Consider the following 23,046-nt stretch of genomic DNA (forward strand, 5'->3'; position numbering starts at 1 on the left):
CCTGTGCTTAATTTGACACGCACTGAAAACGCTGAGGTCAGATATGACCCATTTTAAGAGCAATGTATACTGGCAAGTTCTTCAGCGTACTCCTGCTTCAGTCAGCGGATACATATTTGAATTTAAAACGCCACGGATGTATCCTATTCAGACCTCCTGGTTGATGCATTTTGTATTGGTGTGGAGTTTTGCAGGAGGAGGTCTACAGAAATGGCTATTAAACTATTGCAGTAAAAGGATGACCGCAGATCTCGCAGTCTTCGGCGGGACAGCAGTGGAGATGACGTATGGGGCACGTCCTCCATGCATAAATCAAACTTTGCTATTATTATTATTATTATTATTATTATTATTATTATGAAGGAAAAATTGAACTCAATTATCATGTAAATGTCTGTTAGAGCTTTTACTTGTACAAATACAATGGTTTCAGTAGTGCTCTTTAGGTGAATATATATTGCACGACGGTTTGTCTTAAACAAGTTCTATCGATACTCAAAGGCTCAACTTAACAAATGTATTGAAATGCATTGCCATTTGCTGTGTTATAGGTGGCTTTTCCCAAAGCAATGAGGGTGGTGACACTCAATGTGTTTCTGTACAGCCTGCTGCTTTCTTTAAGCCAGTTTATAGCGACAATCTTTAAGCCTGAAACACATTCAGTAAGCTGGGCTGTGCTTTTCATCTGGAAACAACTTGTTCTGGTTTTGATTAAACTATTAAGCTGTTCATGGGCATTTAATATTCCATGGCTGCCAATCTTGTTTATGTTAGATGTCTGTTGTGGGAAAGCTGCAATGTTCCAGAATTGTTAAGTTTTATAATAAAATGTAATTCCTGGATCACTGTTTACAGGACATTTATTCATTGATCCTTTGTGTGAACTGGCCTTCATTTGAAACCTTATCTATGTCAGACACCCTAGCTTCCTCTCCTTTAAGTGAAAAAAGATGTTCCTTTTTTATTTTTATTTTTTTGTTTTTCTTGTAATATTTGGCAGGGACACAGATAGACTTACTCCTATTTTCAAGGTAATGTAACACTCATCTCATCTCATCTGATGGCATATCTGTAGTACACAGGAAGAAGGCAACGGGAAATTGGAGACTGTTTTCAAAGAAAAGCAATGTGGCTGTTGAAGTCAAAATTCCCCTGACTATAAAATGCTCCATGGTTCAAGACATTCCGAAAGAAAATGTTTGTCTAAGTGTCTTTCAGTATGTCAATATTATGGATCACATTAGTTTACTGCAAAGCTATGTCTTAGTTGATGCTTATCTTGGTGAGAGCCAAGTTCAAATCAACATGAAGTTCAACATCTACTCTCCTGTAATGGAAATCAAGAAGATCTGGATAAAACCAGTGAATAGTGCAACTGGCAACAAGGGAAAGACCTTGTGACAGCATGGAGAGACAGCCGACAGGAGGAAAAAGACCCCATTGGGGCTGGCAAGGGTTAACTACCCTGGTCAGCAGTATCCAGCTCTTTGTTTTCAAAGGTAAACAGGATGCTGGAGACACCCGCTCAAGGCTTCTAAGAAATTAAAAAAAAAAATACCCCTAGAGTCTGCGAGAGCGGGGGCGGAAGATGACTCAACGTTGGATAACACGGTTAATGACTTAGGAACGGAAACTGGATATGAGAACGAAGAGTACTTCACAAAAGACTAGTTCAAGATCTGCAGTTAGCAAAGACATGGAACTCCAGGTTTGTGTCTGCGGCTGGAGCAAGGCGACAACGGTCAGGGGTTTGAAGAGAATGAAATGCTTGAGGGAGATGGGATAAGGGCCTCGCATTGATCAGTACTTCTTACAAAGTCAGTCAAGTCAGTCGAATGAAATCCAGTGACAGGAAGCAAACCACAGTTTGCAGGATATCAGCGCCCCTGTCATAGATGTGAGGAGGACTTGCATGGATACAACTAGTGATGAACCTAATGATCCTTGTGAACCCGGTCAGACAAACCAGCGCAAGAGAGAAAAGAACCTCAACGGGCACAAGCCTGGAGTTAAATGGCCAAGAGCTTGTGAGAAAACTGCATGGGACACAGTAAATGCAGATCTCTGTTTTACTGGAAAGGTTAAATGGAACAGTTAAAAAGAAGCTGGATAAATTTGGGGACATCATCTATGCATATGAAAGCGAGAGGTTTGGAATTGAAAAAAGGAAGGAAAAAGTACAAACTATTCCTGGAAAGTCTAGACGGCAGCAGGAGATTGAACGCTTAGTTAGAGAAAGGATGCAGTTGAGGAAGCAATGGAAAAAAGCAGATCAAAGTCAGGAGGAGGGACTCAATCTGTTACAAAGGGTCATAAAAGATAAGCTTGCAACATTGTGCAGAGCACCTATGGAAACGCTACAAAAAGAGAGAGTGCAAGAACTAACTTTTATAAAGATCCATTCAAATTTGTAAAGAAGATATTCACCAGCGAGAAAAATGGCACACTAAAATAATCTAAATTTGAGCTGGAGAGATATTTAAAGGAAACACATACAGATTCAAAAAGGCAGGAAAATTCCTTCAGATATTCCACCTATCAATCCACCCGAATACCAAATGGAGGACTATGCACCTAAATGGAAAGAAGTAGAGCAAGCTGTAAAAAAAGCAAGGGCATCATCATCTCCAGGGCCTAATGGACTTCCATACAGAGTATACAAGAGTGCTTCTGGAGTTCTACAAATCCTGTGGAAATTGATGAAAGTGGCATGGGAAAAACAGGTTGTACCAAGAGCATGGCACTGAGCAGATGGAGTCTTTATACCAAAAGAAAAGGATCCTACATGCATCAGTCAGTTTCATCCTATTTCCCTATTAAACATAGAAGGCAAGATTTTCTTCAGCATTATTGCTCAGAGATTGTCAACCTACCTATTAAAGAACTGCTTCATAGACACTTCAGTACAAAAAGCAGGCATTCCAGGTTTCCCAGGATGCTTAGAACACATGAGCATAATCTAGCAACAAATTCTATCAGCAAACAAGGAGAGGAAGGAGCTCCATGTGACATTCCTGGATTTGGCTAATGGATGTGGTTCAGTGCCACATGAACGTCTTTGGGCAGCATTTGATTTTTTCAGCGTATCGATGACAATAACAAATTTAGTGAAAGCCTACTTTGGAGATTTGCAATTTAGTTTTTCAACTTCAGAATTCAGCACTACATGGCAATGTCTAGAAGTTGGAATAATGGCAGGATGTACCATTTCTCCACTGGCTTTTACCATGTGAATGGAAGTAATTATAAGGGCATCAAAATGGGTAGTGGGAGGAGAGTGCTTGGCTTCTGGAATGAGACTACCACCAGTTCGAGCATACATGGATGACATGACAACAATGACTACAACAGTAGCCTACACTAATCGGTTATTGGGCAAATTAACCAATAACATTGAATGGGCACAAATGCAATTCATGCCCACTAAATCAAGGAGCATCTCTATAATTAAAGGTAAATTAGTAGATAAAAGGTTCTACTGGTGAGGCAATACAAACAGTGTCCGAGAAGCCAGTGAAAAGTCTAAGGAGATGGTACGACGGGGATCTAAAGGACACAGTTTGTGTGTGAGAAGTTAGACAACAAGCAGTGGAAGGGTTGAAGAGCATAGACAGCAGCGCTTTGCCAGGCAAACTGAAACCTTTCAGTTTGGTCTACTGCCAAGACTGCTATGGCCACTGACTGTACGAAGTTTCCTTGACAACAGTTGAGAAGCTGGAAGCTTTAATCAGTTCATACGTCAGGAAATGGTTGGGAGTTCCACGCTGCCTCAGTAAAGTGGGACTTTATGGTAAAGAAATACTGCAGCTACCAATCTCTGTTCTAACCAAGGAGTTTAAGTGCGCCAAAGTCCAACTGGAAATGACATTAGTAGATTCACATGACAAATGCGTAAGGGAGGCAGCACCTGTGTTGTCAACTGGAAGAAAATAGATGGCAAAGAAAGCTGTGGAAGATGCTAAGGCTATCCTTCGAATTGGAGATATTATGGGGCAAGTTCAGCATGGAAAAGGTGGTTTTGGTCTCAGTTTATGTCCTCCTACATGGCACAAGGCAACCCCGGCTCAAAGGAGGAAGCTGGTAGCCAATGAGGTGCAAAAGCAGGAGGAGAGGATCAGGTGTATAAAGGCCATTTCCCAGGCCAAGCAGGGAGAATGGATGAGATGGGAGAGTGTGGAATAATGCAAGATCAGCTGGCAAGCTCTATGGACAATGTAAGAGAGCAGGATCAGTTTCCTCATCAGATCAGCATATGATGTTCTCCCATCACCACAGAACCTAAACCTTTGGGTGGGTGAGGATTCCTCATGTCCTTTGTGTTCATTATCTGCAACATTAAGACACATTTTGACAGGATGTAAGGTGGGTCATAGCCAAGGATGGTTTACTTGGCGCCATGACCAGGTGCTGCGATGTTTGGCCTTAGCATTGGAAGACAAGCGTAAACTGACCAATAAGTTGCCACCAGTTCCATCAAAGCATTACACACAAAAGACAATATTCCTCCATCCAGGAGAGCAACCACCAAGAAAATGTGTTAAAATCAAGCCTCGCCCACTACAACTGGAAGCTGCTAGAGACAGGAAGATGTTGGCAGATGTTGGTCAACGGCTTATTTTTCCACCTGAGAGTGCTACCACTAACCTTCAACCAGATATTGTCTTGTAGTCTGGATCAGCACGCCTTGTTCATCTGGTAGAGTTAACAGTGCCATGGGAAGATGCTGTGGATGAGGTGTATGAGAGGAAGAAACTTCGGTATGCTCAACTAGCTGCTGAAGCGGAACAGCGAGGATGGAGAGTCCAAGTTTACCCAGTAGAGGTGGGTTGTTGAGGATTTGTGGCACACTCTACAACACGGTTTCTCAGAGACATCGAGTTCAGTGGCCAAGAGTTGCGTTGCACATTGAAGAACTTATCTGAAGAAGCAGAAAGGAGCAGCAACTGTCTGTGGTTGAGACAGAAAGATTCTGAATGGGGATCTCAAGCACAATAGAAGGAAAGCAATGCTGATGTACAGGTAAGTAAGCTGGGCTGAGCTGAGTCGGGGAGGAAGGAGGGTGATGCTGGGACGCCAGAATCACTGTTGAGCCCTCTTGAGGTGTAGTGGGCTAGTCAATGAAACACTGAGGATGGAAGGTGCCTACTTGAAGACCCCAGAGACGTACCCTACTTAGCTCAATCCAGAAGGTTGTCATGATGATTCGCTGGGGAGACCGCACTGGGTTGATCCCTGGAGCCAGCTTCGTAGCCGTTGTGTGTGCTGATGCGCTGGGGAGGCAAAATGAGCTGATCTCTGGAGCCAACTCAATATCAGACAGAAGGATATCTACATCATCAGATGGAAAACAGTGCAAATGGATGGAGATTCAGATGGATCACATTAGTTTACTGCAAAGCTACATCTTAGTTGGTGCTTATCTTGGCGAGAGCCAAGTTCAAATCAGCATGAAGTTCAATATCCACTCTCATGTAATGGAAATTATGGCATAGATTTTTTACAGATCTTTTTATAATACAAACTTTACTACAGAGGTATTCAACTACATTCACTGGCAGACCAGATAAGGCAAGAACAAAAATTGAGGGGGCTACACCCCACTTTGTGTGGCACGCATAAGACATTCAAATAGTTCAGTGTCAGAAGTGGACCATGATGGACAGCAAGCATTTAAACAACAACTTTCAGGAAAGATAGAAGTTACAGGAGAGGTGTCATTATTTGAAGAAGTTTAATAATAGTAACCTGTAAAAAAAAATTAAATAAAAATATTTAACTTGTTTATGGAGTGTACTGACACGAATGGAAGTTAATATGCTTACCACGTGTGTGACTAAAGTTTATTGGTTGAAGGCAGCTTACATACAGAGTGCTGTAAACAAGGAATGAGACGGGTTATTACCAGATAAAGGGCAGTGAGCATTTGTTTGGTTAATATAGCTTGTTGGGATACAGACTAGTCATTTATTAAAATCTTGTGCTCTCGTTTCAGCATTCTTAATTCTGCATTTAATGAGAAAGTAAACACTTGGACAATTTAAAAGCCTATTTAGTTGTTTCACATTAAAACCCATAAATTAAAGTGATTTTTCTGCACAAATGTAATTAAAAACATCCACATTATGCTAAAAAAACGCCCAGTTGGCAGCACTGCTGCTGATGTCCGACGGGTCAGAAGAATGTTGGTTTACTGTATTGCTGTCTCTGCTTGAATCATTAAAACAAGAAACATTTCTGAAGGAAGGAGGTTTTAGAATTGACCACTAGGGGTGTGCAGCAATATTTTCTGCCCCATCTGAAACCATGGCAACTAAGAGAAAGTAAATGGGGGGGACCTTTTATTAAAAATTACAATTTCAAAGGGGACAGAAGCTGCAGCTGAAAACCCAAGTGGCTATTTATCAAGCCACCGCACTACAGAAATCTAGCTTGAAATAAGGATATTATTTCCTGGTGCAAGAGTGTGAGTACATCCCCCCCCCCCCCCCCCCCCCCCCAAAAAAAACAAACAAACAAAAAAAACAAAAAGCAAATTAAAGTTTTGTTCCAAAAATGAATACAAATCATGCGTGATTTATGGGAAATTCAAGTCAGTTTCTTTAGCTGCACAGGTTTGTTTCATGATTTCAACTCTTAGCTCTTTGGTACAAAAGTCAGACCAAGTAGCTAGATCATAAAAATCATATAAAGGTGACTAACTGGGTACCGGGTTTACAATACATGATTCAGTACCTTGTATTTGCTGCTGTTGTACATTTCCAATCCGATATATCTGTTTCATGCTTTTTGGTAAATTTCTAGCTGCCCTTTCTCTTTGAACAACAATTGGTATGGGCAAAGAGATTTTAGACTATCTTTGCTATGGGCCCCAGCAGAGGCTTGGCCCGGGTGTCGTAACATACCTCGCGTCTATCCCCCCACTCCCCGCCCTGATGCCGGATCTGAACCTGGTAATTTGATATGAAGCATAAATTTTATTTAAAATATTAAAATCTGCTGAGGAACAGAACTTTTTATATACAACTTCTGTGTAAAATAAATTTGAGCCTCTACCAACAGCCCTGATGTAAAATTCCCATAGCAAACTTATCTTGAGGGGCCAGTTCACCTCGACCTACCCTGTACTGGAATGAACAGTCCCCAACTGTTTTAACATAAAACATTGTGAACTTCTGAGACCATGCATGAGGTGGTTCGAGAATGCCAACACAATGGCAGCATTGTGAACGGAGCAGTAAAGCACACTAGTAATTAACTTGCTTTGCGTGTAGTTTATCCGCAAATACCAGAGAGACAATATTTTTTATTACAACTCACTAAAAAATTGGACTAGAGATGGGTTGACGTGGTGATTGCTATTCAGATCTACTAATGAGTTCTCTCCCCGCTTGCCTGCTAAACTAAATGCGTATTACTTTAGACAGATTTTGCTTTGTGGGTCAGACACACTGTTTTTAGATTTGATGCAAACTGAGATTTAATCACATCAGAAATCTCTATACATCGAAAACCAGATTATGGTTTTTATAACTGTGTCCCAGACACCTAAATATAATGACTGATTCAAATCCTTCCACTCCTAGGTAAATCTCATTACTGCATTTTTCTGAAACGATTCAAGGATGAAAATAACTGAGGGAGGTAGGAGAGTGGGGAGTCATCTGTATGTGTTAGACATACTGTAAATAGGACAGTTTCTCCTTTGTCTCATCACAGCTATCAGATGTCCTTAATTATTTTAAGAAATGTAATTTTGCTGGCAGGTGCTTAGGTCTGGCTTCTATTCGGGTTTCTTACATCCCATTCTGTATCTCCTGTATGATTAGTAGTGTAACTATCAGACACAGAAAGAGTCCTGTGGGTGTCAATATGTCCAAACTGCCACTTCCCCTTCCATCAGAGAATTAAACACAGTAGAAAGAGGCTACTTTCATTAAAAAGCTATTCAAATACCAGTAAGGCTTTATTTAAACTGAACACTGTGTAGCATTAATGAAACATGCGTAAATGCATGATAACACTGAATAAGTGTACTGTACATTATCTATTGTAACCACTTTGGAAACTAACGTAACATGCATATTCACAATATGATGTCGTAACATGTGCTAGAAACTAAAAGTACAGGAAATGTCATAACCACTTTTACAGTAATCTGATCTATTCTATACAATATATACATATTTATCATCAGAACACATTTGATAACAATGTTATGAATACATATATGCCAACAGAGAAAAGAAAGCAGTAGCCCATCTTAGTTTATTCCAGTAAACTTCACTGTTACACACTACCAGTGTATGTTTAAAAATGCACTGTGTACACCATTGATATAGCATTTAGATTGCAAGACCACGTCACTAACATACTTTGCATAAAATATTTTCTAAACCAAGTTGTTACGGCAAGAGAAAGGCAGACACAAATCAAGCACATCTTGTAGACTTAATTAGATAAACTTAAATTAATTACCAAAATAATTCTATACCGTACAGACAAAAAGAAAGTGAAAATGTGTATCTGCAGTGGGGAAATAAACAAAATACTGCTGGGGAAGGGCTAAAACAATATAAAGACGTCAAACACTCAATAACAGAGAAAAACAAAACAAAACAAAAAAACCACCAACTATTAGATTTGTTCGAAGAGAAAGCAAGTGGTATAACAATATGAAACTTGTGTCTCACTTTACTCACACTCCCGGTGCAATGGGCAGATAAACTAATATTCTGGAAATATTAGTTTATCTGGTACATGCTGAAAGGTGTATCCCATCAGCAGAAATGTAGAAGAAACCTACAACTCCCGTTGTCCATAAAGTTTTGCTAAAATATCTTTAAGGGCCTCTCAAGATAAACCTTCAGTCTGCAGTTTTGGCAACAAGAACATATCTTCAATCTCAAACTGCCAAAAACAGCTTGGGTATTACAAAGTCTTTGGCAGGATTGAGCAATATACTCTATAGGTTAACCATTTTATACAGTTTACTGTAGAAAACTCTGCATCAAAGTACACCAGGGCCTCCTCATAGAGAGTTCATGTGCTTGCAAGTAAGTCCCCAGGGCTTCTGGCTGGCGATTACTTATTGTAGGGTTTTGTGAGGGTTTTTTAGTGTAGGTTATTTTCAACAGTTGCTGTAATTTTTTTTTTTTTTTTTTTTTTGTACAAAGAGATTTCATTTCACAAAAAAACTCACAAAGTTTTCTTTTCTACATATTTACAAATGAAGAAAAACAACATTTCATAGCTCTAGAATAAAACTCATGTCTGTAGGGTTAACATAATTAATGCTGTGGTAAATGCAGTCAGTTAAGCACATCCTTAATTTCCTGCCATCTGGTGTTTCAGTGATATACTGTATACCTAAATAAGAGGAGTTCCAAACCCTGGTAAAGATGAGAGTGAGTTTCCAGTCCTGACAGCTACTCGAGGTAGATGTAAAAGTGTGACGGACAGTGGCATCACTGAACCAGGCAGAGGTTCCTTGTTCAGTCAGCGCCTGCTGGCCAGTGCTTCACATCACAGGTTCAGTAATCATTTTTTGTTTTTATTTTTCATATATATAATTTTATAGGAAATTGAATCGGTGATTTGCTTTAAAGTGTCCTGGCTGTTCTTGATTTATGTTTCTTTTGCCATCCTGCCACTTCACTGCTCTGTTCCCACTCGTCTGTTGCTCAAATTGCTTTTTTGCCTCCTCTTGATTGCTGCCATGTACCACTTAGTTTCTTCTTTGGATGGAAACTGAATACCGCAGTACCACACACGCAGGTGTGTATGATTTCCTTTTTTTTTTTTTTTTTGCGGACCTTGCAGATTGACCATTGTCAATTCCTGCAGTACATGGTTCAGCATAATCATTAAAGTTGAGGTGAAATATTTGAGCATTCTTTTTCAATTCAACTGTCCTATGCCAATGACTAGGGAACTTCACCAAATAGCATTTACATACCTCATGATTACAGCTGTGCTTGGAAATTAGTGCTTACGTATTTGCCTATTGGGTTATATTTGCTTAAGAGACAACCCGGTAGGTTTGTCATTGGAAATACTTTTAATCTGTTTCTGTTGGATAATGTGGTAAGTTTGGTTGTGGATTTCTTTAACAAGCAGCAGCTTCTGTCTGGAATACTAAATAACTGTCATGTGCAGTACTGGCAGTACATCCAGGTAGACTTGTTCAGAAATGTATGTGTCACAATTTAAATCCCTGCAGTCTGCACTTACTTGCCGCCCACAGTACAATCCAGCTGCCTTCATCCAAAAGGGAAACTTGTAACCTGACATCCATTATAAGCAGCAAGGAGCAGTTCAGAAGATAGGCAGGGGCGTAATACAAGAGATGCAATCATTAAATAAGAGGAAAGGCATCTTGGGTCACTCCAGGCCTCCAGAAATGAAAGGTCTCGGCACACCACCTGTTGCTCCTCTTCGAGCTACTGCAGGTCCCCCTATTGAGTGAGTCTGACAGGCTAAAGGATTGTGGGACAGGATAACAAGCAGTCATGGTACGCCCTTTTCAAATGTGTCCTGGGTGAAATCCCAGTGCTGTGTTGTTCCTAAAGAGATCAGGTGTGAGAAGAACAGTACAGACCCCTGCTCTGATCTGTTTTCACTCTGTGGTAGCTTGGATCTCCTCCAGCAGGTAATCAATTAACTACTAATGGTTAGACAGTGTCCTGTAAACATTCAAAATTCAACATCCGTCTGCATTGCTAGTTGGAGGGATCCAGTTCTACCAGCCCGCAATCTTAAATGGGGCTGACCAAGCTACAGAAACTAACAGGACTGATTTCGATTGTCTTTCTAAATTGTCCATCGTGGCAGATGGCAGCCTGCCATAAGTTTACTCCAACAAACTTTTATACAGACTTGATCTCCTCTTTCCTGAGACTCTCCATATTTTTTATCTTTCTTTTCTCAAAACCATCAGGCTGTCCAAAAAATATTTAGAAAAACATATCAGCCACTACACCTGGAACTGCTACAGCGGCACACGCACAAGTTCTTCACAGCCCCTGGCTTTTCAAATGAAAAGCCTGGTTTAGGTCTAGGTGGTTCTGTCTTTCTAGTTTACTCATTGAGAAGAGAACTGGGGGGAGATTCATTAATCAATGCTCGTGTGGGTGCTGGCACAGCCTGTGAGCCCTGCAGTGTTCTTTGGGGTTGTGTGCACCATGCCAGGTCTCACACTGCCTCTGACAGTGATCAATGAATCAACCCTTTGGTGATGGAGCTGGAAGGACAGCCTGCTCCAGTGAAGCAAACACTTTCCACTCTGACTTCTTTGTGGGGAACGATTGAAATCCTAGTGAGAGCCCTTAAAATTTAATACATAAATAAAACTGCACTGCAGTGGTGTTATTGGTTAAATTAGTCTTAATTATTTATTATACTGAAAAAAAGTATTACTGATCATTGTTTCTGACAGTCATCTAAAGCAAAAACAAATATTTATTTGGTAGCGGAAATTAGTTTATTTGAGTCACCCTCTATTGTTTAAGAGTGAAAAAACAGACATGCTAAATTAATATATGAGAGAGAAAGAACTACTACATATGAAAAATGGTGCAAGTAATAAGATATCCTTCTGAGTGTTGAGGGATCTGTTGCTCCAATATGGAGTTACTGCTGTTTTTCTCTCTATCTGCCTTTGGTGGCTTTGGTCTGTTTTAATCCTAAGTGCCAGGACTGAACTTTCTCCACTCTCCTAGCCCCACCTACTCTACATGTCTAAAGTTAGCAAGAGTACGTGGGGCACGACCGTTTAAATGTTGCATTGTCAAACTATATGAATGAAATGAGGAACGCTGTGTGTTCCAATACTTGGGATACTCCAGATAAGCTCAAAGCCAGGTTAAGAGAAACAAAGAGAAAATGGAACAGCTTAATTTTTAAAGAACCCAGAATCACTTGGAATGATTACAATTACAATCACAATCAAATAAATTCAGACGGCAATTAAAATGACATTTGAAGCTGCGTAGTCTAATTCATTTGGTAAAAGTGGGCTATTTTATACTGTCTGCTTTTTGCTATGCATTCTAGTCTGAACTAAGTTTAGCTGCCTATGCTTGTTCCAGTATGTACTGTCTGTAGACCCTGTTGTAGCGCATACAATTTTCCTTAAACTTGGTATGGTAATGCTTTTTGTTGCTCTAAAAAAATTGCTGCACCGGAAATCATTGTTAAGCTGGTTTCTGTATGTTAACCAGGTTTGTTATTGTGCCTACACGCTCAGATTTCTGTCATGATATGGATTCCAATGTAGTACTTATGACTCAAGCATTGGTTATTTTTCTGCTGATAATGTATTTCACAAACCTGCACAAATATTGTGCACATGTAATCTTACGTTTCATGTCTCATGGAAAATAACGAATCCATTTGACCTAATTAATTAACTTCTAAAAAAGTGAAACCCTCTAAAGATAGTCAGACAGTCTGTTGATTTTGTTAGTTTATTTCTGATAAATAAATAAAATGGTTTTTTAACTTTCTTGGTACATGGCAGCCAACTAGAACTGAAAGGATGTCATTATTGAGTTCAGGGAGTCCTTTCTTTCAATCTTTCTCGATGTTAATCTAAATATTGCGTGTTGATTCAGAAAAGCCGTGAAAAATCTCTTCTTGGTATAGGCACTTGAAATTCTGCCACTTTCAATTCTGAGACTAAAGCTCTATTTACACCCACCGACTGCCACTTTATGCCGCCTCAACGTCAATACCTCAAGTAAATAAATGAGGGTTTACGAGACGTGAAGGTGGTTGTTCTCTGCTCACCGAAGAGACAAAGTCTGCATTGCCCAGGATGTATCAAGGCCAACCAAGCACACCGGTCCTCTCACAGGACTTGGTTGGCATGGAAGCGGAGGCCATAGCTGTATATTACCACGCTGCAGAAAGTGAAGTAGCCTAAACCAGTAATAAATGTTGTTTTAACCACAGGCTTTGTGTGTAGCAGCAGTTCACCCACATGTATCAGTCTGTTTCACAACTACTAAAAATATCTGAGAAACATCCGCTGTGATAGTAAGTTCACTTTAAATATGATGAAGGAATTTCAGAATGCTTCAAAACATTTTTTTCTTTCTGAAATGCACTATTACATTTAAACGTGTTTTGTTTGTTTGCAACTAGGAGACATTGCAAAGAATTGTTTAATGCACTCCATAAATCTAATTGTAAATATGGTGAACAGGTTTATTTGTATACATTTTGAAAGAATATTCAAAGATGGAAAAAAACCATATTCGTACACAAGAGACAGTTGTGCATAACGTGCCAGTTAGGATCATGCCTCTAAGATTTAAGGAGCATTTAGGGCATTCAACAGATAGTAGGTGAGTATTGAAATTGTATGCAAGAACTAGCCCTAGACAGAGTCGTGTGTGATAGGCCTTAAAGTCTAAAACCAGACAGAAAGCAGCTGTGTTGATCATCAAACCATTTAGCTCCTGTACCTTTCATGTGTAAGCTCTTTACTGTGACGAATTCAATACTTCTTCCAAAGTTTAGATGTCAGTGATTGACCTCCTGGTCAGACCTATTTTTTTTGGAATATTTTAAAGTGAGCAGGGCAGTGGTCTGGAGCTAGGCTTTCATATCTGTTTGTCTTTTCTCAAAAGAATTGTCTGACTGTTTTACGTGTGGGTCATTTTGTAATCTGATAATTCCATGTTTATTGCACGTTTATGTGCTTCTGCAAGTATGAAGTGGAAGTCTTCTAGTAATGAGCTTGAGCTGTTTGCACTGACTGGCCATGTCAAACTTGACCATGGTCAACTGACGTTAGGTCTGTTCCCAGTATTTCTTTGTGGAAAATAAAGTTACCCCAGTGTGGAGGTAAAGGTTTGAAGTTCTGTGAGAGAACTCGCCATATGTATCTTCCAGTTTATCCACCTATGATCACTAAGTATGTTGGTGTCCACGAGTAGATTTTTTTTTTTAATGAAATTTGTCCCTCAAGTGCAGTAGTACCCCAAAGAATATCAAGATAAACAGGTTTGTGAGACAACTATGCTTCATTTTACCCCAGAACATATTTCTGCAATGGCGACTGCAAAGAAAGACTTCAGTTTTCTGAAGCAGAGACTGCCCCATTGTATTGCATTGCTCATTTTGTGATGACTAAACTGCTGTACCATTTAAAGTAAAAGTGAGGCGTTTGTAGGACTACATCCTTGGTATATAAAAAGTGTCCATCTGTTACATTTTTTTAACCCAGAGTTATCTGTTATTATTCAGTTCTTTTGTAAGGGCTGGATCTCAGCCTCATGTAATAGCCCTGCAAAAATATTTCTTTTTCTGTGAGCACAGCTGAGTCCACACTGTAGGAGATTTCAAATATTGGAATAAGCAGGACTTGGAGCGCCATGCATTGGAGTGCTGCTGTATATAAAAAAAAAAGACCCTTCAATAATGAAGACTGGCTCAGCTCTAGACATGCCTTCTCCTGTAGTACAGTATTGGTTTTCTGAAAGACTAGCATATGTACACCAACATTTTCTTGATACAGAAAATATTTGGAGGTTGGCGACAAGGATATAGTGGAGGTGTCTGTATGTATGTGTGTTACATACTTTTACAATCTATGGCCGTTTAACCTATTGGTTTATAAAGCAATTTTTGGAATGCTTTTGTCATTAAATGAGCTAACAGAAATATTACTGTGTGGGTTGCTTCACCAGAACACCATATTTTGTGTGAATTGTCAAAAGCCATTGCTAGGATTATTGCCAGTTCAGTGGTGATGTAAAAATCTGGGTGTCCATAAATGTCAAAAAAAACTAATCTCAGATTTCCAATGACGGTGTGCAGAAATATCCATTGGTTAAATATCAGATTTGCTGTACATCGCCCAAGCATTTTAATCCCAGTACGAACTGGAATCACATGTAATTTTAGTCCACCCATTGAGAGTTATACTTATTTTTTTACTGTTAAATGAATTAAAACATGTTATTTTAAGACGGCTGTGAATTTCTCTTGTTTTATTTCATTTACCGCAACACAAAAGTCCCTTTATGCACTTAATTAGAAACTTGAAATGGTAGCCAATAAAAACAAGCAGCAGATTTTCTTTTCTTCCAGTGCAGCCTCATTGAAATGCAGGTGAGTGATAAATGGGACCAGCCCTGCCAAGAATTCACCAGCACCGGCCTGCAGTGGGATGGTCCTCTGTCTCCCTACAGTGAAATGTATGTAGTGCTATGAATTCAGAAAAGAATGCCTGCTTTTACAAGACAAAATGTGTCAGTTCTTGGAGCCCAATCTATTGAATGCTCCCTGTAGTTTAATGCAGGCAGGATTCTTCTTTACAATAACACTGGGGTCTATTCAATTGACTAGAACAGTGACACATCTAAATACTGACAATATCATTAAAATAAGGCCATGGTTATGACATTTAACAGTTACCACACATGTGAGATGCTTGTGTGTATTTCTGTCTGCAATGGTATTAGACCCACTACTGTTTAATTGAACCCAGTGTGTACAATAAAAGTGTATAGTGTTGAAAGATGAATAAGAAGTAGCTTCAATTTGATTTTAATTTTTAATACATTTTTCTACATGACCCTTTCTATTATATGGTGTTTGGGTTCTGTTACTCCAATTATAAGTTAGCATGTTCTCTAAATCTGCCTTTTAAGTGGCTTTGTGCTTGTTTTGAGCTTGTCCTGTGAAATCCTGCTCTGGTCTGGACTGGGTTGATATATATATAATTTTTATTTGTTTTACAACATTAAAATGACATTTGTTTTAATGCCTTGTCCAGTAAGACTTTTTTTTTTTTTTTTTTTTTAACTTTTTATTATTGGAGATAGGTATGAATGATTACGTCATAAATCTTCTGAAAAAGGTGGAAACAGGAAGACGAAGTGACACCAAGCTTGTCAAGACAGTTAAATACATAAGGGCAGGCCTGACTGTCTAGAGAAACATTCCTCAATTTGGTCAGCAAGCACATGTCTTCCTAGATGCTGAAAGAGTTGCAGTCGCTCAACAGCAAACATTCATGTGTCTTGTGAGGGAGAGGACTTGGTTACCCTGTATTCTGGATCCCAGATGTCTTTTGGTGCGAGTGTTGAGTTGTCATATTGTTAAATACATTTTGTGGGGTATTTGAACATAAACTGGGGTGGCAGTGACTTCAGTTACAAGGAATGTGTTACATAGTTGTAAATGTATTGGACTTACATTGTAATTTGGAGGTTGCATTGATTGGACACTTATTTTGGTAGTTAATGCCATTCAGTGCTTTATACAGAATGCACATTTGAGTTTACAGTAACAGATGGTTGTCATTTCCCTATAAACTCATTTAGATTAACAGTCATTTTGAAGTATGTTTCTCTACAGCCAAATGGGGACATTATTTAGAAGACTAACACCAAATTCACATTTAGTTATTTATTGCTTCCCCTAGATAATTGTTAAATATAAAAGCCAAAGATCATGGTTGTTGTAAAAGCTATAGTTCATTTAATACATACAATCAAACCATTGTACAATCACACACATTTGTCTGTCTGAACATTTTTGATTTATGTGGGACCTTTGAGAATAAGTAAAACCCAGTTGGAAACTGTGGAAATATCCACAATCAGTTCACTTCTTAAACTCCAATTCTGGCTGCTTATTCAGCAGCAATGTGATAGCAGATAATAATGTGGTCAACTGATTTGCCTATTACCTCCCCACCTCCCCCTGCCTTTCATTTGTCATATTTCTCCCCCTGTATAACATGAATAAGATACTGTTTAAAGACGTGTATTCACTTGTCTAATAGCTGTGTAAGTTTGAGGCAAAGCAGAAATCAGGATCACTTTTCTCTGTCCCCTGGCAGACCACAATGCCTTAATACGTTACCCATTCTGCTTTCATTGTGAGGCGCTCCATTGAGTCAAAGCCAGAGCTAGTGTACCATAGCATGTAAGGGATACTTGATGCAGCATGAAATCAATTTCTGCAGTGATGGGTTTAGAGCATGAGGATGGGATTAGGATTTGGGATGCAGAGTTAGTTCTAACAAGAATGTAACATAGCAGAGAGGGCTTTTTTTGCATGAGATTTTTTATTTGTTTTGTATAGCATATATTAGGGTTGTTGAGATTTTAAATTAATAAACACTAATAACCTTACAATATATCCTAGACAGCGCTGCAGTGGTACTCGCTCACTTCATTCTGGGAATTAAAACAAATCAATTAAAACAACAACAAAAAAAGTCCTGCTGCCTGGCCTTGTTTTACCTTAGCTAGGCTTGGGAATCTCGTGGTTTCAATGTGTGTAGAACATGTATTATTTAGTTATTGTGGTTGGGGGTATTATTGGATGCATGCATATTGGCCAGTGTTCTCTTCAACTGTGAAGTTTATAAAAGGAAAGACAGTTGGATGAAAACCCTACTGGAATGCAGGAAAACTGCATTGTGAAAATGTCCCTACTGTCTGTTTGTCCTCTTGTAGGCAACCGCTCCATAGATTAAGAGCAACACAAAAGCTGTTGCTCAAAGTGTTTTAAACGTTGAGTAGGCCCGCAGAGAATTACTATTAACCTCCATGCCATTAATTCCGTTTTTTTTGTTTTTAAATGAAAAATTGAAGTGTTCATATAAGCAGTGTACAGAATGTTCTCAATCCCAGCCCCTTGCTGTCAATCAAATTGCCTTTGCTCCTCAGGCCCACGAAAAGTTATCACAAAATCTGGCCTCCTGTTTGTGTGCTAATTTGGCACGATGATTACCCCGGAGACGTTGTTCTTCATGCGTTTTGGCATCCTCACGTGTTGATGTCACTGCACTGGGCTGTCTGCGTCAATGAATTTTTTTCGTCTTTTGAGGTCTGTCAACCAGGGAGACCTGCAGTTATTGGTCGTACCGCATGAAACAATTGTTTAAAAAAAAAAAAAAAAACCTTATGGTTTTCCTTAGTAAAGCCTTGTAAATGTGACAAGGTTTGCCATTATTGTTTTAAGAGCAAGCTGTGTGTTGCATCTGCTTTACAACAAGCTTGATCTGTATGCAGAGCTGAGCTTGTTTTATATCGTGCCTTTCCCCTGTCAGTTCTCAAGAATGAAATGTGGTTGGAAGGGGATGAAAAGCATCTTCCTTCCAAATCTACTGCTTTAACTAAACACTTTATTCTATACTTCTAATGGTCTTTTGTTTTAGTTTTTGTACAGGATTTTAATTTTTATTTCAATGCAGGAACATTGAATAAGCAAACGGCGACCAGGCAACAGAACACACGCCCTGGGGCTGTATGTTGTGAGTCTTGGTTTTATCACCTGCATTTGGCTCCCCTGTTAGCAGACTTTCAGAACCTAAGAATTACATTTTAATCACAGTGCCGCTGCCTTTAGATAAAAATGTTACCTAGAAATAATTGTACATAAAATGTAATAGAGTGAGTGTCTGATGGTGTTGATTGCAGCATCAAATCGCACAACACTGAAGCAGTTAGTACAGTAGTAATTACTGTGGGTGTTTTGTACTTCTTTCTGTGCTGTGTTTCACTACATATAGTATTTTGTATTCCAACTTCAGCTGTGTGGCCTCAAATCCACCACACTGGTTAAAGGCAAGCAGTAACTTCGGGTTGAGTTGTCCACTATTGAGAGTCTTGTCTGCCCTGACCATTGTCCTACCGATTCTGATTGACCTGAATGTTTCCTAATTTTATAGGACTTGATTCCGCCTGTTTTAGCTCTAGTCTGTATGCCTACAGTAACAGAACAGTGCTATATTTAATTAAGGAAAATGCTAAATTTGAGTTTATTCAACTCTTACGGCACACTTTGTTTTAGCTCTGTTAACAGCACTGTAATTTGGCACAAACAGATTGGCTTTTACACATAGGCCATAGCTGCATAACATTAAAAAAATAATTCACTTCACGTTTCACTTCTGTTGATTTCAACACTAGAGAACTCCCATTGTATTGTTTGCAACATAACTTAAGTTCAAACGTTCAGATTCGGTTAAAACGTTTCATCCTTCAAGCTAAATCAGAAATGGAATCTTTTCCTCTAAACGCTAAAGATTTTGTACTATAGGTTTTTCTTCCCATTTAGTGTTTTCAAGTTATGGGTGAGTTTATAATTTCGATTGGGATCCAGTTATTTTGCTAAGGAATATCAGGAAATCCAGTCCGGAAAACTGGATAACTATTGTAGTGATTTTATTTTTGTAATGCGTTACATTGTGTAATCCAGTTTTTGCTGTTGGGTATTCTTATAGTGGAGATTCCTTGCTCATATTTTAATATGATGTACAACATTACAGCATGGTGAATGATCACTTCTGTCTAATTTCCAATGAGACAGCTTTCTTGCTGTAAAAATGATTGGCACAGAGTAAAAGTCACTGAACTTTTTTTTTTCTTTTTTCATTTAAATTATGTACAGAGAAGTTTGACAGATCTATTTTACATTATTTCACCATGCATTCAATTGAAATATTTAAGTGCAATTGATACTGATGTGGGATGGTAACACTAATTTTTTATTTTTTTTTAAATGGTCAAAAAAACATTTAAACCCCTGGAAAGCAGAGCCTTCACACATAGTAAACATTTTAATTGAATTTTAATGAGCCCTCTCCAAACTAGACGATGCAATATAAATCCTTCTGTAAATGTTTGAGTCGGTGGGGATAAACAAGTCCATCAACCACGTGTTTGATGATAAAACACTTGTTCTGTTCTGCGCCCCAGCGTGTGGCTGTTATTGATAAGAAAGATTTGCATTTCGGGATAATCTAAAGATGCCACGTCTGGTTTACAGAGTGGGTCTTGAATTGTCAGGCCTGTTTTTAATATCAAATAACATTCGTATACAACACATTCCGATGGAACATGCAGTGCACACCCATGGATTTCATTTGCATTTGTACACCAAACATGCTGGCAAACAGCCACAACCCAAACAAACACATTTTCCTGATTTTTAGGTTTTTTTTTTTTTTTTTGGAAATCGTTTTCTGGGATAAGACCATATGTTACAATGCTGACTAACTAATTTAAAGTTAAACCAATACACATTTAGCACAGAGTGCCAACCAGGATCCAGTCCAATGTAACAATCCTTTTTATTAATTCCTCACTTAAACGCTTTTTAATTTATCTTCTGCCCTAATGAAAAGCAGAATATTCATTCTTTTGTAGAAGCATACATAAAGGTTATGAATTGGGTGCAAATAATTCACTAGAAATCTTAGTTTTTTTTTTTTTTTTTTTTCTCCTAAATCTATCGCACTCATAAGGAGACCTGCTGTTGTGCCGTTGTCCTGGTGGAGTTTGAGGGCAGGAAATGATCCACAGATAGTGCTCTTTGTTGTAGAAGGCAGGCTATCAGGATTCATTGTGATTTTATATTGCTGATCCTTCCCTTGGACCATGGTTCAGATGTGAAATCCATGGGCTTTCAGTCTTCAAGATGGCCTTGATACAGGGCAAAGAGGCTCCCAACAGTTTGTATAGTTACTAGGAATACTACCACCAGATTTTTTTTTTTCCTTCTTCTACCAAGCCATGTGGAATCACAGACTTAATACATTTTGTATTTATTATATGGGGCTCTGAAGAGGATATCTCTTCCACATCTGGGAAGACTTTTCTCAAGAAAGCTTTAATACAGAATTCCAGCTTGAGAGCTGTAATAGTAGTTTAGACAAATGGACTCGGCCTGTATATCTAAATAATGTGTTTTAGTTCCGTGATTTAATTTGTGCTGTTGGAGTGGTATAATAATGCATGCTACCACTGTAATGCTGCATTACATTACATAGTCATGAAATTACTGTGTTGGAAAATGTCAGTCGGTAAAGTTGGTTGGTGATTTAGTTTAAACCCTTGTTTATGGAGTTAAAAGGTTCTATTGTATAGACAGCCTGCAATATGATGCCCATAGAAGTACTTTAAACACATCCCTTTTATTTCTGGTAAAGTTTTATATTGGTGAGAATAATGCAGTAATGTTAATAAACAGTCAATCTCATTCAAAGTGCCACTGATATTCCACCTTATGTTTTTATTACCAATTAAATGTTGACTTTGTGATGAGACAAATTAGAAATCAACTACTGTGGATACATTGAATGGGGTTTCTATGACAAATCCACGCTTTTCAGTTGAACTGGAATAGTCAGCTTAAAGATCACAGGATAAGGTCGCCGCAATATTTTTTTTAATGTGCATACTGAGTTGCCTGTAATTCCAGAACTTGTTTATTTTTAGAAGCACTGATTTAAATTGGATCTCTTTGTGTACCATACCAAGGTCATAGGAGGGGGAACCCTCCTCTAACAGTACACACTTGTTTCTTCAGCTTGAAACATAAAGGAGGTCTGAGTTTAATGGTTTACAGGTATTTCGATCTTCCATACTGTTTTAGGTTATTTCAATTTGAATTTGAGCTGTGGTTAATATTTAATTGTTGTTACCTGCTAGTTATTGAAACCCACTTGTAAGGTTGAAGTTACATACAAGCTCATATGGATTCAGGTGACATGCATATTTATTATATCCCTCAATGTATGAATGTCACCAGCAAGGGCAGTACAGTGGAGGTGTCATGTACAATTTACTGTAGATGTATGTCATGCTTTTCCAGTTGTGAAGAAACTTGATTTGAAAATTGCTATTAAAGGTTTCAGGATTTCAGAATTTGATGATGAAACCTTTTGCTTCCCAACACGTTTTTTTTGTATGTGTTTTTAAACCCCTTTTTTCCAGCTACATGACTTTTCACACATTGTTCATACAGCTTCGTGTTACTGAACAGGCTCTAGGGTTTAAAACAGAACACATTGCTTTTATCTAGCTTTCTGCTTTGTTCTACATATTCTAGCAATATTTTTTTCAATATAATTGCGATTGTATAAATCCAAAAAGGAGAGGCCACTTATCACAAAAGCTATTGCTGTGTTGTAACCCCTCCAATTTGGGGTTAGCAGGTCGCATCTTGAAATCCTTCAAAAGCAAGAAAACCTGGACTTGGTCCATCTAACATAACAGAAACAAAAAGTGAGCAGATTGTTTGGGGAGTGCGGCTGGATGATGCAGAAAAAGTTTTGTATTTGTTTTAGTTTTTTTAATTTTAGTTTTAGTTTTTTTAGACAGTACTAAAGTTTTTGAGTGGAACATTTCATTTGAGAAACTGCTAAAAATGTAAATGTATGTAAATCTTTCAATAGCACAGCAACCTCGTTCCAGATATAATAAATGTTTTGCAACAGATTTCCCCACTAATGAAAAAGGAGAGGCTTTTAATTGCCCTGAAAATCTTAGGTTCGCTCTGCTCTGGCAAAAGTTAATGGAAAAATGCTTAAGTCTAATATCTGTGTTGATATGGAGACTGGGATTAATGCAATATAAATGTGTCTGCACTTGAAGAAGATGAGCTGGATTGTGCAACTGGAGTGGCATTATAAGTCAATGAAAGAATCTCAGGCATCCAGTAAGTGTCTTATAAAGATCACATTGAAGGCAGTTGTTCAAAGAAGTCGGATATGAGCTACAATTTGTCTTCAGCAGTTCTGCTAGAGCATCTAGTTTACACCAAGCTTCCTCTTGCTGCTAATACTGCTTTCATGTCCCTGAGTATCTCACCTAGTTAATGGTGTGTGTGTGTGTGTGTGTGTGTGTGTGTGTGTGTGTGTGTGTGTGTGTGTGTGTGTGTGTGTGTGTGTGTGTGTGTGTGCAAGGCTGCCCTTTGGCCTCCAGGCTACAATTCCTGGGCGTAAAGAATAGATTGACAGCCTACTGACGTTTTAGTTTTCTTGATGTTATGGGGAGTTGCTGTGGTGAGGAACCTTAAATCTGACTGTAAATTGGGATGGAAAAAGGGCTAAAATAATTTGACCCTTGAGTTTGCAAATTTTTTTTTTTCTTTCACTTGGGACTTGCAAGTATCTGATTTGCATGTTTGTTCCCTACTTGCATAAACATATGGGGCTTGTGATTGGTTTCTGATATTTGTAAGTACAAATCCAATGTGATTTTAATTTTGAAGTAAATGTGTTTGAAAATGTTATAT

The 23,046-nt window shown here is 38.6% G+C and overlaps 1 protein-coding gene across 1 annotated transcript in view; it reads left to right on the forward strand.

The window, feature by feature from the left end:
- LOC121298006 (carbohydrate sulfotransferase 11-like) overlaps positions 1 to 23,046 on the forward strand; it is a 44,047-nt gene that overhangs the window by 965 nt on the left and 20,036 nt on the right. The gene's annotated exons all lie outside the window — the stretch shown is intronic.

The sequence above is a fragment of the Polyodon spathula genome, chromosome 23 (assembly GCF_017654505.1).
Source record: "Polyodon spathula isolate WHYD16114869_AA chromosome 23, ASM1765450v1, whole genome shotgun sequence".
Taxonomy (NCBI): Eukaryota; Metazoa; Chordata; class Actinopteri; order Acipenseriformes; family Polyodontidae; genus Polyodon; species Polyodon spathula.